At 41.9% G+C, this 19,710-nt stretch overlaps 1 protein-coding gene across 2 annotated transcripts in view; it reads right to left on the bottom strand.

Annotated features, from left to right (window-relative positions):
* The window catches only part of CAMKK1 (calcium/calmodulin dependent protein kinase kinase 1), a 159,423-nt gene extending 147,529 nt beyond the window's left edge, over positions 1 to 11,894 (bottom strand). For both annotated transcript variants that reach the window (XM_032216843.1, XM_032216844.1), the window contains exon 1: positions 11,641 to 11,894. The gene's annotated coding sequence lies outside the window, so the exon portion shown is untranslated. The remainder of the gene's footprint in view (positions 1 to 11,640) is intronic.
* Between the last annotated feature and the right edge of the window lie 7,816 nt (positions 11,895 to 19,710).

The following is a 19,710-nucleotide window of genomic DNA, read 5'->3' as shown; positions in this document are numbered from 1 at the left end:
GATGTTGGGTGAAGAAGAAAAAGGGAAGAGATGCTGAGAGTGCCTGAGTTTTACACCCTCCCTGGGCTTTTGAATTTGAGCTTGTATTCTGATTGGTTGTCAGATTCCCATGGGGCCATGGAGAGGCAACTGTGTAGGCTGTCCTGAGTCCCAAGCTTGGTTGAGCCTTGCTGGGTGATCTTCCCAGGTGCCATGTGGTGAGATGGGTAGAGGGCTAATCCTACCTTTGTTGGATCTTGGGTGAGGGCATTTTCCTATGAATAGACCTAGCTATCTCTTGATTTCTTAAACGTGGACATCTGCTGTGGGCTATTGAGGACGGTGGGGGCAATTAAGAATGAGCCTGTTTCCTGCCCCAAACATGTTTCTTCAATTCTCATCCAGGGAAATATAATATTCTGCCTTTTTAATATTTCCTAGACTATTTCATTTTTCTAGAACAGTGTTTTTCAACCTTTTTTGTGCAAAGGCACACTTTTTTCATGAAAAAAATCACGAGGCACACCACCATTAGAAAATGTTAATTTTTTTTAACTCTGTGCCTATATTGACTATATATAAGGTGTTTTTCCCACGGCACACCTTACACTATGTCACGGCACACTAGTGTGCCACGGCACAGTGGTTGAAAAACACTGTTCTAGAAGACGGGTGGGAGTTAACTTTCTACATGTCTTTACCTACAAAGATCAAAGTTGTGCAAGCCATCATATGTAATGTGACCTTCTATGGAAGTGAAAGCTGGACTTTGAAGATGCAAGCTAGGGAGAGTATTGATGCTTTTGAACTTTGGTGTTGGAGAAGACTTCCCAAGAACACAGCGAACAACCAAGTGAAAACAAACAAAAATTTTACTGCAGAGGTGGGTTGCCAATTTCTTTACTATTGGTTTGGGCACGCTCCCACACAAGCACGCATGCACGCAACACTTTTGCGCATGTGCAGAAGTGTCTGGGCGGGTGGGTGGAGCCTCCCACTGCTACTACCGGTTCGGCCGATCCGGGCCGAACCGGCAGCAAACCACCTCTGATTTACTGAACAAATTGACCCAGAATTTTCATTCAAAGTACAAACAACCAAGCTCAAATTATTATGACACCCCCTAGGTATAATAACAAAGAAGGACTAGGGGTGGCATGATAGCAGTGTTCCAATATTTGAGGGATGGCCACAAAGAGGAGGGGATCAACCTATTTTCCAAAGCACCAGAAAGCAAGACAAAAAACAATAGATGGAAACCGATCAAGGAGAGAAGCAACCTAAAACTAAGGAGAAATTTCCTAACAGTGAGAACAATTAACCAGTGGAACAGCTTTGTGGGCGCTCCATCACGGGAGGCTTTTAAGAAGAGACTGGACAGCCACTTGTCTAGAATGGTAGAGGGTTTCCTGCCTGAGCAGGGGGCTGGACTAGAAGACTTCCAAGGTCCCTTCCAATTCTGTTATTCTGTTATTTTGCTTTGGACCCAATATGTGAAGATTTAGATTTCTGGAGAAGGCGTTAATGCTAGGAAAGGTAAAAGGAAACAAAAGGCCACAATCAGCAACAAGATAAATAGGTTCAGTTTACAGTGGCAATGAGTTCACTGATAGGAGACCTGAAGGCCCAGTTTGAGGGACAGAATACCATGGAGAAAAATTTATCTGTGTGGTTGTTAAGAGTTGACAGACAAATGCCTGAAGTCCATAACTGAGGATGGTATGTCATCAATCAATTCAATTGTATCTTCTAGCTGTCAACGCTTCAAGAAAAGATGACCATTTTTCTATATTATGATCACATATAAGGTAACGGTAAAGGTTTCCCTCACACATATGTGCTACTTGTTCTGACTCTAGGGGGGGCGCTGCTCATCTCCGTTACAAAGCCGAAGAGCCAGTGCTGTCCGAAGACGTCTCCGTAGTCATGCGGGTAGCATGACTAAATGGCAAAGGTGCATGGAGCGCTATTAGCTTCCCACCAAAGGTGGTCCCTATTTTTCTACTTGCATTTTTACAAGCTTTTGAACTGCTAGGGCAGAACCTGGGACAAGTAACGGGAGCATTCTCTCTCTCTCTCTCTCTCTCTCTCTCTCTCTCTCTCTCTTTCTCTCCCTCTCTCTCTCTCTCTCCCTCCCTCCCTCCCTCCCTCTCTCTCTCTCTCTCACACACACGTCTTTTCCTGTGTAAGATAGAGATTGTCTTGGCAACGTTTCGGCGAGGTCTCACTTGCCATCTTCAGGCTTTTGTTTTTGGCTTAAAGTGTGGTTGGAGCGGCTGTCTTTCTATAAATCTTGGTGGGGGTGTGGAGTGCTGGCTTTGTTTTAGTAAGTGGATTGATTGGCTGTGTGGTTGTATCATGATTGGTAGATTGGTGCTGACTGTGTGTCCGTTGTTGTTTTGTGTTGTAATGGCCTGGGTGGTGGGTGGGGCTCGTTTGTTGACTAGGGCTGGTTTTCAGATGTCTGGTAGGAGGGAGGTATTGTCACATTTATTCATGTTGTGGGGGTGTTTCTCTATGTCGATAGCTTCCATAATTATTCTCTTGTCGAAGTGTTCAGTTTTGGAGATTAATTTGGTTTCTTCAAAATTAATTTCATGTCCTGTAGCTTTAAGGTGCTGGAAAAGGGAGGAAGTTTTTTTCTTTTTTTCTTACTGCCGTTCTTGTGTTCTGCAATGCGTGCATTTATTCTCCTGTTCGTTCTATGTATGTTGCAGGGCAGATTTTGCATGGTATTTCGTAGACTCCTTGGTTTTCCAGCTGGATTTTGTCTTTGGGGTTTCTTAAGATGTTGGTTATTTTTGGGTCAGTGTTGAAGGCAGTCTTGATATTATGTTTGTGGAGAATTTTGCTGATTTTATCTGTGGTGCCTTTGATGTAAGGGAGGAGGGTGATGCCATTGTCCTGTTCTGTGCCTCGGTTCTTGGGGGCAATCTCCCTTTGGATTAGGTTAGTAATTGTTTTTCTTTGGAATCCATTGGAGATTAATATGTTTGTGAGAGTGTGTAATTCAGTTTTCAGGTGGTGTTTGTTGGCTAGGTGTTTGGTTCTGGAGATGAGGGTCTTGGCTACAGAGTCGATCTGTGCAGGGTGGTGATGGGATTGTGCGTTTAAGTAGCAGTTGGTGTGTGGTTTTTTTTCCGGTAGATGGTGTGTCCTAGGGACCCATTGGGCTTTTTTGTAGATTAGGACATCCAGAAAGGGAAGTTGGTTATTTGCTTCTATTTCCATAGTGAATTGTATTTTGGGGTGTAGGCTGTTGAGATGTGTGAGGAAGTTGTACAGTTTTTCTTTCCCACGTGGCCAAATCACGAAAGTGTCATCAACATATCTAAGCCAGAATTTGGGTTTGTGTTCAGATTTATCTAAGACGTTAGTTTCAAAATGTTCCACTCAGACCCATAGTTAGCTCCGTAGACTCACCTCTACAGAATCTTGCCAAATTCCTCGTCAAACAACTCCAACCCTATACAGAATCCATCACCTCACACGTACAAAACTCACTCCACTTCATAGAAACAATAAAGAAACAAAACCTACAATCCAGCGACCTACTCATGAGCTTCGATGTCATATCCCTCTTCACCCAAGTGCCTATAAAAGAAGCCTTAACAGCTATCCAGAACAAACACAACCTCCCTAAACACATCCTGGACCTGATCAGAAACTGCCTAACCAACACATACTTCATAAGCCTACAATTTTGAAATTTGGCACGTATGTACCTCTTGGCTTCTTTTTTTAAAATAATTTTTATTTGTTTTTTAAACAAGGACAAACAAACATAAAAATAAAAGAACCCATCTTCCATTACAAATTGTAGAAAGTGTGTCAGTTGGTTACAGTATTTCCATGCATCTCTTTCATATTCAAAACCTGCTTTTCATATCAAATCTCATATTTTAAATTCACCTATATTCATGTATATCACATTTATTATATCTCAACCTTAATTTGACTATAATTGTTTTTACATCCTTTTATATATAATATTCAAAATCTAAAATAGGATTATATGATAACATTCCATTAAATCATCCTAAAATCATCCAATCACAATTCATCTTTATAACATATTCTAGATAAAGCTTTTAAACCTCCTATCATAATCTCCATATATTGTTTATCTAAAATTTCACATTATCAAACTAATATATCTATATGTATTGTTATCATTATTAATCATTATTTAACTATAGCTATTGTCGCTTCATTTTATACCTACTACTAGTAAACTAAATTTAGCTTAATTTTTATTATACATTTTCATTGCATCAAACTGTATCCCCCCAGCAATAGTACGGTCTTATATCTCTTGCCATTTGTAGCATTAATGTTGTAGTTACTTTCTTAATAAATCTTGTATAAACCTCCCTTGGCAACATGCTGTTTCTTTTGTATCTCACAAAAGCTTGAAACCCAACATCTGCTCTTTCCATCAGCTTATCTTTGGTTATCACCAATGCTTCTATCAAGATTTCTCTCCTTATCTCCGTCAATTTGTCTCTCTTTTCTTCTTCTGTGCTTTGAAGTCTGGGGTAGAGTTCCAATCCATCTATCTCCCCTTTCCATATTCCGCTCTTGTCATTACCAACCACGCTCACTTTGCTGTCAGTATCCACAGTTTTCTTATCTCTTTGCTCATTTTTTTCTTCCATCTTTTGAATTCTGTCCTCCACTTTCTTCATTTGGTAAACATCCTCAGTTTCTCCATCAGATTTTTCTGTTTTGGATTCCATGTTCTCCAATCTCTTTTCAATTCTCTCTGTCACAACTAATAGATTTTGAATTTCAAACATAATCATTTGCAATGTTACAGTTTCTTTTTCCTGCTGGGCCATTCTTTCAATTTTGCAGACACTGCCACTATAGGGTTCAAGGCAACTTTAATAAACTTCAAACAGGTTTATTTATTATCTTTCAAGTCAAAATGCTGTCTTCTCTCCAATAGCTAATGATAGAATTTCCAAAACGCACCTGTATACTTGTGCACTTCCTACTATCACTGTCAGTAGACAAACTGAAAGAACCTTGAATCTCAAGTGATCAAAGAGAAAGAAGAAAAAACAATGTATCCAGCCTCCAGCCTCTAAGTGGCAGTGTAACTGCTTTTCCTCCTGTTGTTACAACCCTCTTTATAATCCTTCTTATTATCTTCTTTATATTCCAAGCTTAAGAAAGAAAGAAAAACCTTTAAATGGAGATCAAAAACAAAAAAGAAGAAGAAAGAATTAATCAGTTCAGTTTAAAAAATAGGGAGCCCCTGCAAAAGTTCCATCCATGAAAAAAAAAGAAATTAGAAACTGGATAACACACTAAGTTCAATGCAGATCAATCTCACCGCCTACAGTCCTTTGTCTTCAATCTTAACTTAAAAATTTTTCTTGGGTAATCTCTTCCTTTAATAATAAAATTTCCTCACCAATTCGACACACTTTCTCTTTCCGCTTTCTTCCCGTTCCGGAGCTGTCCCAACTTCAGCAGCTTCATTAGCTGTGTTTCTGTCGCTGGAAAAAAAGGCTATTCCTGGATCTTTCAGGGACTTTGCAGTGTCCATGAGATCAGCAGGAAGTGTCCTTCTCAATCATCGTCTCTGCGAGACGGTTTAGGTCCAAATGGACCGTCCAGTGGCACAAATTCGACTGCGATTTCGGAGCACCAAGATCACATGTTGTGCTGTCGCGACGTCAGCTGTCTTCTCGTTCCTCTTGGCTTCTAAGTGCTTACTAAGAATGGATTTTTCGAAATGACCATCTGATCATTAGTATACAGTATTATATTAACATGCTTTGATGCTTAGGAGTTAGACATTCTACTCCCCCTCCCCATCTGAAAAGAACTCTGTTCCAACTGCTAGTTGCCTTATATTAACACGGTCTGATGCTAAGGAGTTATACATTCTACATTAAATTTCAAGCTTTGAGTATCAAGCACGATCATATAGTTTTCTAGCAAAGCAATGGTATCCAGCTAGTAAAGGTATATAATTGAGGCTCCTTCTAACTTCTCATAGCCTTGGCATGGCTATTAAAATTCTTCCAGTATAGGAAATTATTCAATATCTTGGAAATGATTATATTAATATTTAATTTGAACATTCATGCAATTTACATTTCAATGAAATGCTGTAAAATCACACATTCTTATTCTAGCTTTGGAAATGTGACCAAATCTTAACCCTGAAAAAGTCGCATGCTCCTACTAGTAACTATTATAGTACCTATTATAGAGATTTACCTCTTGCATGAATCATCACTGTGGGCTTGAATCAGCACAGTTTAAGGACCCACCCATCACACTGATTCATACCAAAAAGGAAGATCTGAGACACAAGGAAAAAAATTACTGGAAATAAAATAGCCTCTCCCATTTATTGGGCTGAGAGCCATAACTGTAGGAACTTGTGTCAACACAATTGGATGACAAATCACAACATAAAACATCAATTAGCAAAACCAAAAAGAAGTGGATAGAAATTTGGGTGTTTTTTTTTTTTTTACAATCCATAAATAAATGATTTTACTCCCAAGAACATCACCAGAGGGAAAAGAAGTTAATTGTGGATTAACCAGTTTTCTGAGCAATAGGGGAAGAAGTGTCAACTCATTACTAGATCTGCCAGATGATTACTTTTAAAGATGTACACACACACACACACACACACACACAATTTTAAGACGTGTGGATTGCAACTTTAAGTTGCCATGATTGAAAAACACTACACTAGGGTGATATGAAACTGCAGTGTTCAAAAGTGAAAGGGACAAATTTTGATTTTCTGGACAATGGCAAGTCAGAAATAAATATGTTGTAAACTATCAAGAACATTTAGCATTGTTCCAATATCTCAGGGGTTGCCACAAAGAAGAGGGAGTCAAATTATTCTCCAAAGCACCTGAGGGTAGAACAAGAAGCAATGGGTGGAAACTAATCAAGGAGAGAAGAAACTTAGAACTAAGGAGAATTTTCCTGACAGAACAATTAATCAGTAGAACAACTTGCCTCCAGAAGTTATGGATACTCCAACCCTGGAAGTTTTTAAGAAGATGTTGGATAGCCATTTGTCTGAAATGGTAATCGGGCTTCCTGCCTCATCAGGGGATTGGATTAAAAGACCTCCAAGGTCCTTTCCAACTCTGTTATTCTATTCGGTTCTATTTTTAAAATGAGCATTCTGCTTCTACATACATGCTTACAATTTTAGCAAATGGAAATGTTATTGCAGTATTATTATCAAATTTATGCGCCCCCTATCTCATGGTTCAAGGTGACTCTGAGCAGCTTAAATGAAAGTCTACTGTAGATGGAAGGAAAAAGCTAATGACACTGAGGATAAGGTAGGACAACTATCTTATTTGGGAAAGCAGGAATTGTCCTAGGCTCAACATGTAATGTGTTAGGGATAGATTGCCATGGAGAATATCTATGTAGTTGCTAGGATTTGAAAGCAACTTGATGGCACATAATTACTCAAACAAACAAACAAATCAACACAGTCGGTTCACCATGCAAAATGTGATTTAATGTTTGCAATGATCAGATAAATGAATTGAATTAATTAATAACTTATATAAAGGTAAAGTTTCCCCTCGCACATACGTGCTAGTCATTCCCGACTCTAGGTGGCAGTGCTCATCTCCATTTCAAAGCCAAAGAGCCAGCGCTGTCCGAAGATGTCTCCTTGGTCATGTGGCCGGCATGACTAAACACCGAAGGTGCATGGAACGCTGTTCCCTTCCCACCAAAGGTGGTTCCTATTTTTTCTACTTGCATTTTCGCATGCTTTAGAACTGCTAGGTTGGCAGAAGCTGGGACAAGTAATGGGAGCTCATTCCATTACACGGCGCTAGGGATTCAAACCGCCGACCTTTCTGATCGACAAGCTCGGCGTCTTAGCCACCATCTTAGCACTGAGCTACCGCGTTCCTTAACTCGTATATTCATATATTCAAGAGTTATTTCAGTATTTGGGGTTTTAACCTATTTTCTGGGCTACTGTGAACAAGAACCAGTGGGGAAAAAAATGGAGCTACAACAAAAAAATGTAAGGCTGTGGCAAGCTTAAATGAACTGTTTATGCTCCAATCTTCTAAGTCTTTAGAAGGGATTGAATTTTATGGAAATCATTTTGTCTAAAACCTGGGAAGAAGAATTGTGATCTTAAAAATGAATGGATTTGGACTTCTATCTTACACAAGAGTCTCTCCTGGATCAGGCAGAGTAAGACTGATTATATTATATTAGGATTTGATTATAAGCTTTTGTGAATTTGAGTTGACGCTGTTATTTCTATGAGTTGTTGTTAGCCTCAGTCAGACTGGATGAGTAAAGGAAAAAGAATTATGAACAGTTTAACTAGTTTGTTATCCTGTCCTCATTTTTCTCCTTATAAAAGCAATTTGAAGTATGCTTAGCTAAAAGATTATGACTGGATTGAACCGTCATAAGAAGCCATAACATGGATTTGGTCAGTCTGTTGTGTCAAAACATTGATACAATATATAGCCATGCTTTATAGTCAGCAAGCTGGGCAAATTCAGTCAATTATGAGTTGTTTAATAAATCATTGTTATAGTATTGTTGTTGTTGTTAGTTACGAAGTTGTGTCCAACCCATTGCAACCTCATGGACAATTTCCTCCAGACTTTCCTGTCCTCTACCATTCTCTGGAGTTCATTTAAGCTCATGCCTACTACTTCAGTGACTCCATCCAGTCACCTCATTCTCTGTCGTCCCCTTCTTCTTTTGCCCTCAATCTTTCCCAGCATTAGGCTCTTCTCCAGTGAGGCCTTCCTTCTCATTAGGTGGCCAAAGTATTTGAGTTTCATCTTCAGGATCTGGCCCTCTAAAGAGCAGTCAGGATTGATCTCCTCTCGGACTGACCAATTTGATCGTCTTGCAGTCCAAGGGACTTGCAAAAGTCTTCTCCAGCACCCTAATTCAAAGGCCTCAATTCTTTGGCGCTTTCATAACCATACATTGCAACTGGGAAAACCATAGCCTTGACTATATGCACTTTTGTTGGCAGGGTGATGTCTCTGCTTTTTAGTATGCTGTCTAGATTCATTGTTATATAGACTATGCTATAAAGTATGAGCCAGATAAAGTACATCACTCAGGACATTGACTGCACAAGAACGTTACACAGGCATTAACTAACAAATGTGATTCTTGGGATGATTCATCCAAGGCTGCTATTCTTTGTCCCATTGTAATGTTTAAATAGCATAGTAATGTTTTCTTTTAAAAAATAGAAATCTCAGCTCCTACAGGTGATTGACAGTCTTTTTGCATTTTAACCTTTTATAGATGGTCTCACATTTCCTTTGGGCTTCGTGTTTGCATTTCTGCTTACAGCACTTAAATATTTTATGCCACCTTTTAAAACATCAGAACAATTTTGAAGGCATAAATATATGTGACCATTAAAGGCCATCTAATATCATTGTGCAGTTAAAAGCAGGAAAGATTATCCAGCTCTTTAAAATCCAGATGGTAATAAGTCAGAAAGGAAGGAAGGCATATTTCCAGCAGAAGAGCATTCAATAGAGATGCAACGACCATAGAAAAGGCCACATCCCTTGTAACTGAGTGATAAACTAGAAGGTCTCCATGGAACACCTTAAGGCCTGCACTGGTTTGTACAGTGACAAGCAATGCTTAAAATAAATTGGCTGCAAGTCACTTTGGCTTTTAGAGGCTGGTCAGCAGACTTTTAAACTGAACCTCTAGATGTTCAGGCTACTAGCTGATGCTGGCCTATTGCCAATCTTTAGCCAGCAACCAGATGGACTGCATTCTTCATTGGCTGAAGCATCTGCACCATCTTAAAAGGCAGCATTGGATGGAATACACAAAAAGTAATTTAATCTGACCATAACGAAGGGTGGGGGGGTCAAGTAGTGCAGATTTCTCCAGAAGGGAATGCCAGTGGCAAAGGATTCCCGTTTTTCTAGCTGCCCTTCTACAGATAACAGCATCTCCATGAATAGGAGAATCTCAAAATACACCTCTGGTCTTTTAAGGGTGCACCGTCTTCAGATTCAGTCCCAAATCTCTACCCAGACTTGCTACCCACCACATCTGGATGGACACAGAGGTCCCTGTTTCTTTATTTTCATCTATTTCTCTCTTTGGGTTCTGCTACATGACTGTTAATTGGAGTAAAGCTTCATGCAACTGATGCAGTGCAAAACAGCGGATGCTTTATTAAGACTTTAAGTCCAGCCATAAAAGTATTTTAGCATATTAGTTATTCTAGTCAGTGTTCAGATGGGAAAGAAAATGAATTATCTCTCTCTCTCTCTGGATAGAACATGCTGGTGAGAGGGCAAGAATCAAAGGGTCTGAAAGGATCATGTTTAATTAAAGATTAAACATTGGTGGAAGGCAGCTCATCAGTAAACCATGAAAGTTATCTGCCCAGAAAGGTCAGAGTATCATGGTAATCTTCTCCCTCCCTCTGTCTCAAAAAGGAAAGGAAAAAAAAAGAAGTTGAACAACCCTTTTAAGGGAGCATCTTGGTGCAGAATATGAAAAATAATGGGATAAGTTATGAGAAGGTTTAAAGCCCAATTTGGACTTCAGTTACTATTGCTTTATATGCCTTTTTCATTCCCAAAGGCTTCAAGGAAGCTTACAAGAACCCTGCAAGGCAGGCTAGATAAAAAAAGTGGAGAGCCCTGTGACAAAAATGCACCCAATTGCACTGCACGTGAAATGTAATTTAAAAGTACAACTGGGACCCTACGGGGCCCCTGGAGCCTGAGGATATTTCAAGGGGGCCACAGATAAAAAATTAGCAGGTGGGCCCAGAGCACATCCGAGGAGGTCACAGAAAAACAAATTGTCCCTGCGAGATGTCCGAAAATGCACCACTTACTGTCCCGTGTCTGCATTTGGCAGGGGGGGCAGAGGGGGGCAAAAAAAAAAAACAAGGTCGGAAAGGAGGGAAAAAAAGGGGGAGAAACCCTGATTTCAAAGGAGCAGGTGTGAACTGGCATTTGCCCCTTATAGAATCATCTGCTCCAGTGAAGGAAGGCTGGTTTTTACAATGTATTTTATTTATTTATTTTATTGGTATTTTACTCAATACACTAAGCGGGATATTGGGAGAGATGGGCTTCAAAACAGGTCCTAATATGAAGTGGACGCGTCAAGATGCAATGGCACAAATGAACTTGGTGTACAGCCGCCCAGGATACACATTTTGCACGTGGGCTGGGGAGCCGAGACCGAGCTACTCCCGACTTTTCCCGCATTGGGAATGAAACTCCGGCTGCGGAAAACCCTCTCCGCCTCGCCCCTTCACACACACACACACAGATCCCTTGTTCCAAAATCGCCCCCTGGTTAAGAAAGGCTGAGCTGGACGGTTGGGCGCTCTGCACTCGCTCAGAGGCAACTTTTTCCTTCCCGCATTCCCGTCTCTCCGTCTTCTGGTTTCGGGGTTTTTCTCAAGCGCTTTCCTCTTCGCGACCACCCCTCAGCAGAAAGAAGGACGCCGCGTCCGGCAAGAACCCCGGGATTCCGCACCCCTTTTCCCAACCTCGGAAGGGAAGGAAGGGAGGCAAAGACCGAGTTCTCTCCGGATCCAGAACGGTCGGCGCTGGATCTGGAGTCCGGCGCTGTGGGTTAAAGCCAGCAAAACAAAGGACCTACCTTTTCACAGCAGACGGTCCCCTCCGCAAAGCCGGTTTCCAGAGGAGCGATCGCCGCGACTCACCTCGGTGGTTGCCGCAGCTCACCTGCCAGCCTCCCGGGCTGAAGCGAGAGGCGGCGCCGGCACCTACCCAGGACCCGCCGCCCCTCCCAGGCTGAAGCCAAGCCGCCTTCGCCCCGCCGCTTTCCCAACGTGCTCCTGCCTGCAACAGACACGGGCGGGCAGGGCGCTCCCACCAGCCTCCAATCCGCAGCCCAGGGCGACTGAGCCGGGCTCCCTCTCGCGCGCGCTTCCTCCTCCTCCTCCTCCTCCGCCACCTCTTCCAGGGACAGCTCCTGTGACAGGCCGCCCGATTGGCAGATGGTACAGCGGCTCCTCGGATTCTCATTGGACTGGACAATTGCCCGCCCGGGCTCGGATCGCCATTGGACGGGCTTTGGAAACGCTGCCTCTGCCGCCGCCGCTGAATCGCCGCGCTCCTGCCTGACTGCCTGCCTGCCAAGCAGAGAAAAGTTGCCGTGGGACTATCTCGCGTGCCCGGGCTTGACGGCCGGGAGAAGCTGATGAGCGGACGCTTTGTTTTTGTAAGATGAGGGGGAACCCTCCCCCCCTCATATCACGACTTTTTCCCTTTGGGGCTGAGCTCACCTTGGTTACAGTTAACCTGGGTTAGATTTCTACGGGCGTGCACGTGGGTGATTTTCACGTTGTGGGAAAGGACCCGTTTGATTAACCCTGAGTGTATTTCTTGATTTGATTTTGTCAGATCATCATTCTCATTCATTCTCATTCTCTCTCTTTCTCTCCCCCCTCTCTACCTACCTACCTACCTACCTACATCTATCTATCTATCTATCTATCTATCTATCTATCTATCTATCTATCTATCTATCTATCTATCTATCTATCTATCTACCTACCTACCTACCTACCTACCTACCTACCTACCTATCTATCATCATCATCATATTTATCATCTATCTATCATCATATCTATCAATCTATCTATCTATCATATATATATATCATCCATCCATCCATCCATCCATCCATCCATCCATCCATCCATCCATCCATCCATCCATCCATCTATCTATCTATCTATCTATCTATCTATCTGTCTGTCTATATCATCTCTTATCAGTGGTGGATTAAGGCTCACTGGTGCCCTAAGCACTGACAAATCTTGGTGCCCCTCCTTTGTACATACTGTACAAATCTTCATTGTTTTTCTTTGTTTCTCAACTTTGTGGTGCCCCCTTTGGGCCTTGTGCCCTAAGTACGTGCTTAGCCTGCTTAATGGTCAATACACCACTGATCATCTATCTATCTATCTATCTATCTATCTATCTATCTATCTATCTATCTATCTATCTATCTATCTATCTATCTATCTATCTATCTATCTATCTATCTATCTATCTATGAAGGCCAGATCCTGAAGATGAAACTCAAATACTTTGGCCACCTAATGAAAAGGAAGGACTCACTGGAGAAGAGCCTAATGCTGGGAAAGATTGAGGGCAAAAGACGAAGGGACGACAGAGAATGAGGTGGCTGGATGGAGTCATTGAAGCAGTCGGTGTGAGCTTAAATGGACTCCAGAGGATGGTAGAGAACAGGAAGGCCTGGAGGAACGTTGTCCATGGGGTCGCAATGGGTCGGACACGACTTCGCAACTAACAACAACAATATCTATCAATTTACATTCCACCTTTATCATTACTTTTAAATAAATTCAAGCCTGGCAGTAACCTTGACAGGTTCATAAAACAAAGCAGAATGGGAATAATCAAGTGATCAGGTCAAGCTTCTAGAGGAATGGTGGTGTACTGCCTTCTTTTTTCTGCTGCACACTGGCTGTGTTTTCATTGCATGCTAAGACACAATGTAGTTTTCTTGTTTGTGACTTAGCAGGTTGTGTCAAGCCTACAAACTAAATATAGCAAAACTCACCCCCCTTGCTTAACATACTACCTCGCTGCACTGAATACATTTTGCCCCAGCCCACGCGATTGTTTAAATTAGGTTAATTTGATAAACCATGGTAACTATGAATAAATATGCATGTTGTGTAAACACAGTCTTAGATTTTCTATAAAGAATCATAGTGTGAAGAGAGCTGTTTTTATGTTTATTTTTATGCATTTTTATTCTGGGCCATGTCCTTTCCACACAACTAGTTAGGATGTTCTCTAGCCATTCTTGAATTATCAGAATGCTACCATCATCATGGAATTTACCTCAATTTCAGTCACTGCAGACATTATCTCATGAATTTATTATTGCAGGATTAAACCTGATGGATTTTGCATCTGTGACAACTGTGCGACCTGTGGGATAGAATTGATGTAAGAGAGAAGATATTACAGGTAGTCCTCGACTTATGACCACAATTGAGCCCAAAATTTCTATTCCTAAGTGAGGCAATGTGAAGTGAGTTTTGCCCCGTTAAGACCTTACTTACTTTATTTGTTAAGCAAATCACTGCAGTTGTTAAAGTAGTAACACGGTTGTTAAATGAATCTGGCTTCCCCATTGACTTTGCTGGTCATAAGGTCAGGAAAGAGGAACACATGATCCCAGAACACTCTAAGTCATAAATATGAGTCAATAGCTGAGCATCTAAATTCTGCCTATCTATCTATCATCTATCTATCTATCTATCTATCTATCTATCTATCTATCTATCTATCTATATCTATCTATCTATCTATCTATCTATCTATCTATCTATCTATCTATCTATCTATCTATCTATCGTTTACTCCAGTGGTGGGTTGCAGGTGGGTACCATTCCAGTACGTTGCTCCAGAGGGCCAACCCACCCACCTGAGCTCCTTACCTGTCTTTTAAAGTCTTCGGTGCTTTTGTGCATGCGCATGGCGCATACAGTGCCTGTGCGATCCTCCGCCAAGCAGCTGGAGCATCGTGGAGGCTTGCAGAAGCATCACTGGCAGCTACAACGAATGCGTGTGTGTGTGTGCACGTGCATACTGTGTGCGCTCATGTGGACAACGCCGAGCCCGTTCCAACCATACCGGTTGGAACAGGATCCGGAACCCACCACTGGTTTACTCGCATTTATTTAAAAACACAAATATGTACGGTTTCATAGTCTAAATTTTCTGATTACCGTATTTTTCAGAGTAGAAGATACCTTCCCCCCTAAAAGAGGGTGAAAATTTGGGTGCATCTTATACACTGACTGTAGCCCCACCCACCCACCGTCCCCCACCCTTTTGCCTTTGCCTCCCAGCAATCTATCTCCTTGCAGCAAATGGGGGAAATGGGGCTTGCAGAGGCTGCAATAGGCTATAGCAATCCCTGCAGCAATCCCTGAAACAGCTGATGATCGGGAGGCGTGCCAGGAGGCAAATTGCTGGGAGGCAGAAGCAGATTTTTTTTTCTTGTGCTAATCAGGCTGTTTTCTGTTTGCTGCAAGAAGGTAAGTCAATAACTATAAATGCCTATAGAATACACTTCTTTTTTAAAGACTGCTTTATTATTGTTCTAGACAGCTTAACAAAATGAAGAAGCTTTTTAAAATAAATGCTTGATCTGAAGAGAGCCAGTGCTTTTGTCTCTTCTTTTAAATAGCAGAGAATAATATACTTCCAGAAAGCACATCAATTTCAGCAGCATCTGTACAAGTATAATCTGAAATGTAACATTACAAACAGTGTATATTGTCTGTACTGTTTGCTGTTTGTTGCAAGGAGGCAAATTGCTGGGAGGCAGAAGCAGATTTTTTCCCCTTGTTTTTCTCTCCAAAAGCTAGGTGCGTCTTATACTTCGGAGCATCTTACACTCTGAAAAATACGGTATATTATTATATGAATCCTATATAGCCGTTCTGTAGGCCTCCTCCGAATTCCATCAGCCGGCCAGTGTCGACTGGCGACTACCCGGAGGAGAGCCTTCTCTGTGGCTGCTCCGACCCTCTGGAACGAACTCCCCGTGGAGATTCGTACCCTCACCACCCTCCAGGCCTTCCGCGTAGCCCTTAAATCCTGGCTGTTCCGACAGGCCTGGGGCTAAAGACTTGCTGCCCCACTTCGAATGGTATGATTGTTGTGTTTTTAACTATGTATGGCTTTTATGTTTTTTGTAATTCTGTTTGTTTTTCCCCTCCCTTTGAGTTGTGAGCCGCCCTGAGTCCCTTTAGGGAAAAGGGCGGCATACAAATAAATTAAAACTGAAACTGAAACTGAAACTGTATCATAACTGAATTCTAGTATGTGTTACAAACATGTTTTTCCTGCACGCTGGAGAGGGTTAAACGTGAGGTTCTTTTAGATGGGTTAATTGATGATGTAATAGAATGTGTGAATGACCTTGGGAAAGGAGGAGAAGAAATGTTTAAGGAGATTCTCAACCATCCAGGTCATGATTGTCCCAAAGGTACTTTTTAAAATGCAACTAGACTTTCTTGGTTTTTTCCCCCCTTGAAAACGTTTCACTTCTCATCCAAGAAGCTTCTTCAGTTCTGACTGAGTGGTGGAGAATGGAAGGGTTTACCGTATTTTTGGAGTATAAGACACACTTTTTCCTCCCTAAGAGAGGTTGAAAATTTGGGTGCATCTTATACTCCGAATGTAGCTTTTTCGAAGCTTTTTTTCAGCCCTAATGAGGCGCTCAGCTTCCATGCTTTGCCTGCTTTTCTCATTGCTTCTCTCTGAGGATCAGCTGTCCTTTAGAAGCTGTTTTTATCTCCAACTAGGGGATAAAAAGCATGTGCGCGCTCAAAACCAGCAAACTTTTGTGCTGAAGCTGACCAGACGAAGGACACTAGCCAGATGAATATCTGGTAGGCAGAATCCCCCCACCCCCTATTTTCCTTCCCCAAAACTAAGGTGTGTCTTATACTCTGAAAAATATGATATGTTAATTGCAGTCATCTGATGTGATTGAGGAGGTTTATCTGTAACTTCAGGGTCACCTGAATCAGAGTGCAAATGGGTGTGGAACCTTCTTGAGACTGCTGAAAGGACTGTGTTGTAGACAGGAGATAGGTGGTGTTTTATTCCTCCCCCTCTGTTGCGGGGGAGGAATAAAGGACCATACACTACATAACATTTAATGTAGATGGCCTCTTTGATCCCTCTTTCAGACCAGTGGTCTTCTCTGTCCCGAATGTGAACTTTGCTGTTTTAAAAATGGTGAGCTTTGTTTTTCAGATGCAGATAGACTGCTGAGTCTTGTCCTCATGGGTTTGTTCTCCTGTGTTGTGCCATGCATTTGTGAAGTGGTTGTTTTGTTTCCTCAAATCTAATTCTGTTTCGTTAAAGCAGAAGTTGCCAAGCTTGAGAAACACTGATCAAAATGATTTCAAAATGTAAGCAAACAAGCAAATAATGTTCCAAAACAGCATCAGGCTAGTGAAAGCTGTTTTACACATTGAACTTTTATATTACATTCCAGCATTATCTGTCTATTTATATATCTAAAAGCCAAATACCACTCACTCATCGTGAAATCTCCAGAATCGTGAAGCCTACAAACTTGAAATTTGGCACATATGTTCCTTTGGCTTCTAGGTGCTGGCTAAGAAAGGATTTTTCGAAATGACCATCAGATCATTAGTATTTCTTATACAGTAATTAACACGCCCTAATGCTAAGGAGTTCTACTCCCCCTCCCCACTTGAAAAGAACTCTGTTCCAACTGCCAGTTGCCTCACATTCCGTTACTTCAATTCAAATTGGTAGACATTCCACTCCTTCACTCAGCAGTGGTTTGGGGCTCCTTACAGTACTAAACATCGGTACCTCACCAAAATGTTTACGCCTTCCACCTATGGAACTACTTCCAGACTCAAGTCGGCAGGAGCAATATTCCCTTATGTGTTGCAATCAGACTACCACTGAGCCAACAGTGTGAACCGGATTTCTCCTGCATTGCCTGATCACATAGTTTCATCGCGAAGCACGGGTATCCAGCTAGTTAAGGACCAGTTCCTCCAGCTGGTATTCTCCCACAGTGTTGTAATGTAACACCCCCCACACACACACACAATGGTCATGCTGGCTGGGGATGATGGGAGCTTTAATCCATCAGTGTGTTTAATACAGTGTGCTACATTAAGGAAAGATGGTCTGAAAAATTAATTACATTCCTTCCAATCCTTAGAGGGTGGAGGCAAGAGGAACAAATGTTGTATATCCTCCCACATCTTACAGCAAGAAGCGCTGGCATGTTCATAATTTTTCCCCCTTAAGTCCAGGCTATGCATTTTTCTTTTTCCACATACTATTTGCTGAATTTGTCAATTGCAATTATTTTTCTGGCAACTGTTCTAAAATGACGTGTGGTGGTGAATTGCCCATAAAGGCTTCCTTGATCTGTGTTCTCTTATCTTCTCACACCTTGTCATTTATCAGACTTAAATGCACATCATCCACAATGATACAGAGAAAGAATCTTATTAAGAAGGAATTTCCTGCCAGCCTTGTGATTCCAAGCTAGCTAAACCAGCAGAAAAAGCACCAGCAGGGGCTTGTCTTCCACAGCAACTTGTGTGCTGCCACACAATAGATTGCAACATACCCACAGCAGCTCATCTAGATGTTTATACAGAAAAGCAGAATTAAACATGTTAGTTTTTGTTTTGTTTTGTTTTTAGAAAATAAGCCTCTCAGAAATTGGGAGGGATTGCCAAATCTTGCCTCTTCTAGTATTTTAGGAGATTGCAAGAGATTTCAGCAAGGACCCCAAGAATAGGTGGAATCTGAGATAAGATTGCAAAATCTTGCAAGAGTAGAGCCCATGTTGGGTTTTTACATATATATTTTTTGACAAGGCCCTAGTGCAGTGATGGCAAACCTTCTCAGCCTCGAGTGGCCAAACCGGAACGTGCTTGCATGCATGTCCATGTGTGTGTGTGCGTGTGCCGGAAATCCAAAGACCAGCATGCCTGTTTTTTGGCCGTTTTCGAGACTGTTTTTGACTCAAAAATTGCCTCCAATCAAAAAGGAGGAATCCCCCACAGAGTTATGCATTTTTATATCCTTTTTACAAGAAATAAATGTAGTGCTATATTGATTACATGTTAAAGGGCTGGCGCACTTGATTAGTGCCATCCTACTATGCCGGGTTGGGGGTGTGTGGGGGGATTTGCCAGAGACTTGGCAACTGACTCTTATTTATGTCTGTTTCAGGGACGTGTGATCCCCATTTGTGACCTTCTGACAAGTAAAGTCAATGGGGAAGCCAGATTCACTTAACAACTGTGCCACTAACTTAACAACTGCTGCGATTCACTTAACAAGCAGGTTAAGTGAATCGCTGCAGCAAGAAAGATCTTAAACTTAGCATCAGAAATGTTGGGGCTCAATTATGGTCATAAGTCAAGGACTACCTGTATTGGATATTCTGAGACTAACACCTGCCATTGCTCTCAGGCCCAGGGGGAATTGCATCTCCTCGGGCTATGACCTCATTTGCTAAGACCACAACCTCTTGAAACTACAGCCAGAATTGTTGTTACAAAGTTTTTCTCCTCCTTCAGAAGGATCATCTACCTCCCATGGTTTCTATCTGGCTGACACAGCCTGGCAGGATTGCTGTGGTCTGGATCTCTTTGATTAAACATGGTCATCTATCTTGACCCAGGGAGCAGGACCCAGTTTCTTTTTGTAGCTCCTGCCCTCTGGAATGAGATTCCTTCTGAAATTCATTCACCTGCTGGTGTTTTATACTTCTCCCAGGCTTTGTGTTGATAGCTGGACCACCAGGGTGGATGTGGTTTATGTCTATCTTTTTAAACAGATAACAGATTAACAGAGTTGGAAGATGATCTAGCCTAACCGCCCCCCCCCCACCGCCCAAGCAGGAGACCCTACACCATTTCTGACAGATGGCAGTCCAATCTGTTCTTGAAAGCTTCCAGTGATGAAGCTCTCACAACTTCCGAAGGCAACTTCTGTTCCATTGATTGATTACGCTCAGTGTCAGGAAATGTATCCTTATTGAATCTCTCCTTGGTCACTTTCCATCCATTATTCCTTGTGTGGCTTTTAGGTGCTTCTGAAAACAGCTTGACCCCATCCTCTCTGTGGCAGCCCCTC

Source organism: Thamnophis elegans, chromosome 4 (genome assembly GCF_009769535.1).
Source record: "Thamnophis elegans isolate rThaEle1 chromosome 4, rThaEle1.pri, whole genome shotgun sequence".
Lineage (NCBI taxonomy): Eukaryota > Metazoa > Chordata > Lepidosauria > Squamata > Colubridae > Thamnophis > Thamnophis elegans.
This window is presented reverse-complemented; position numbering and strand designations above follow the sequence as displayed.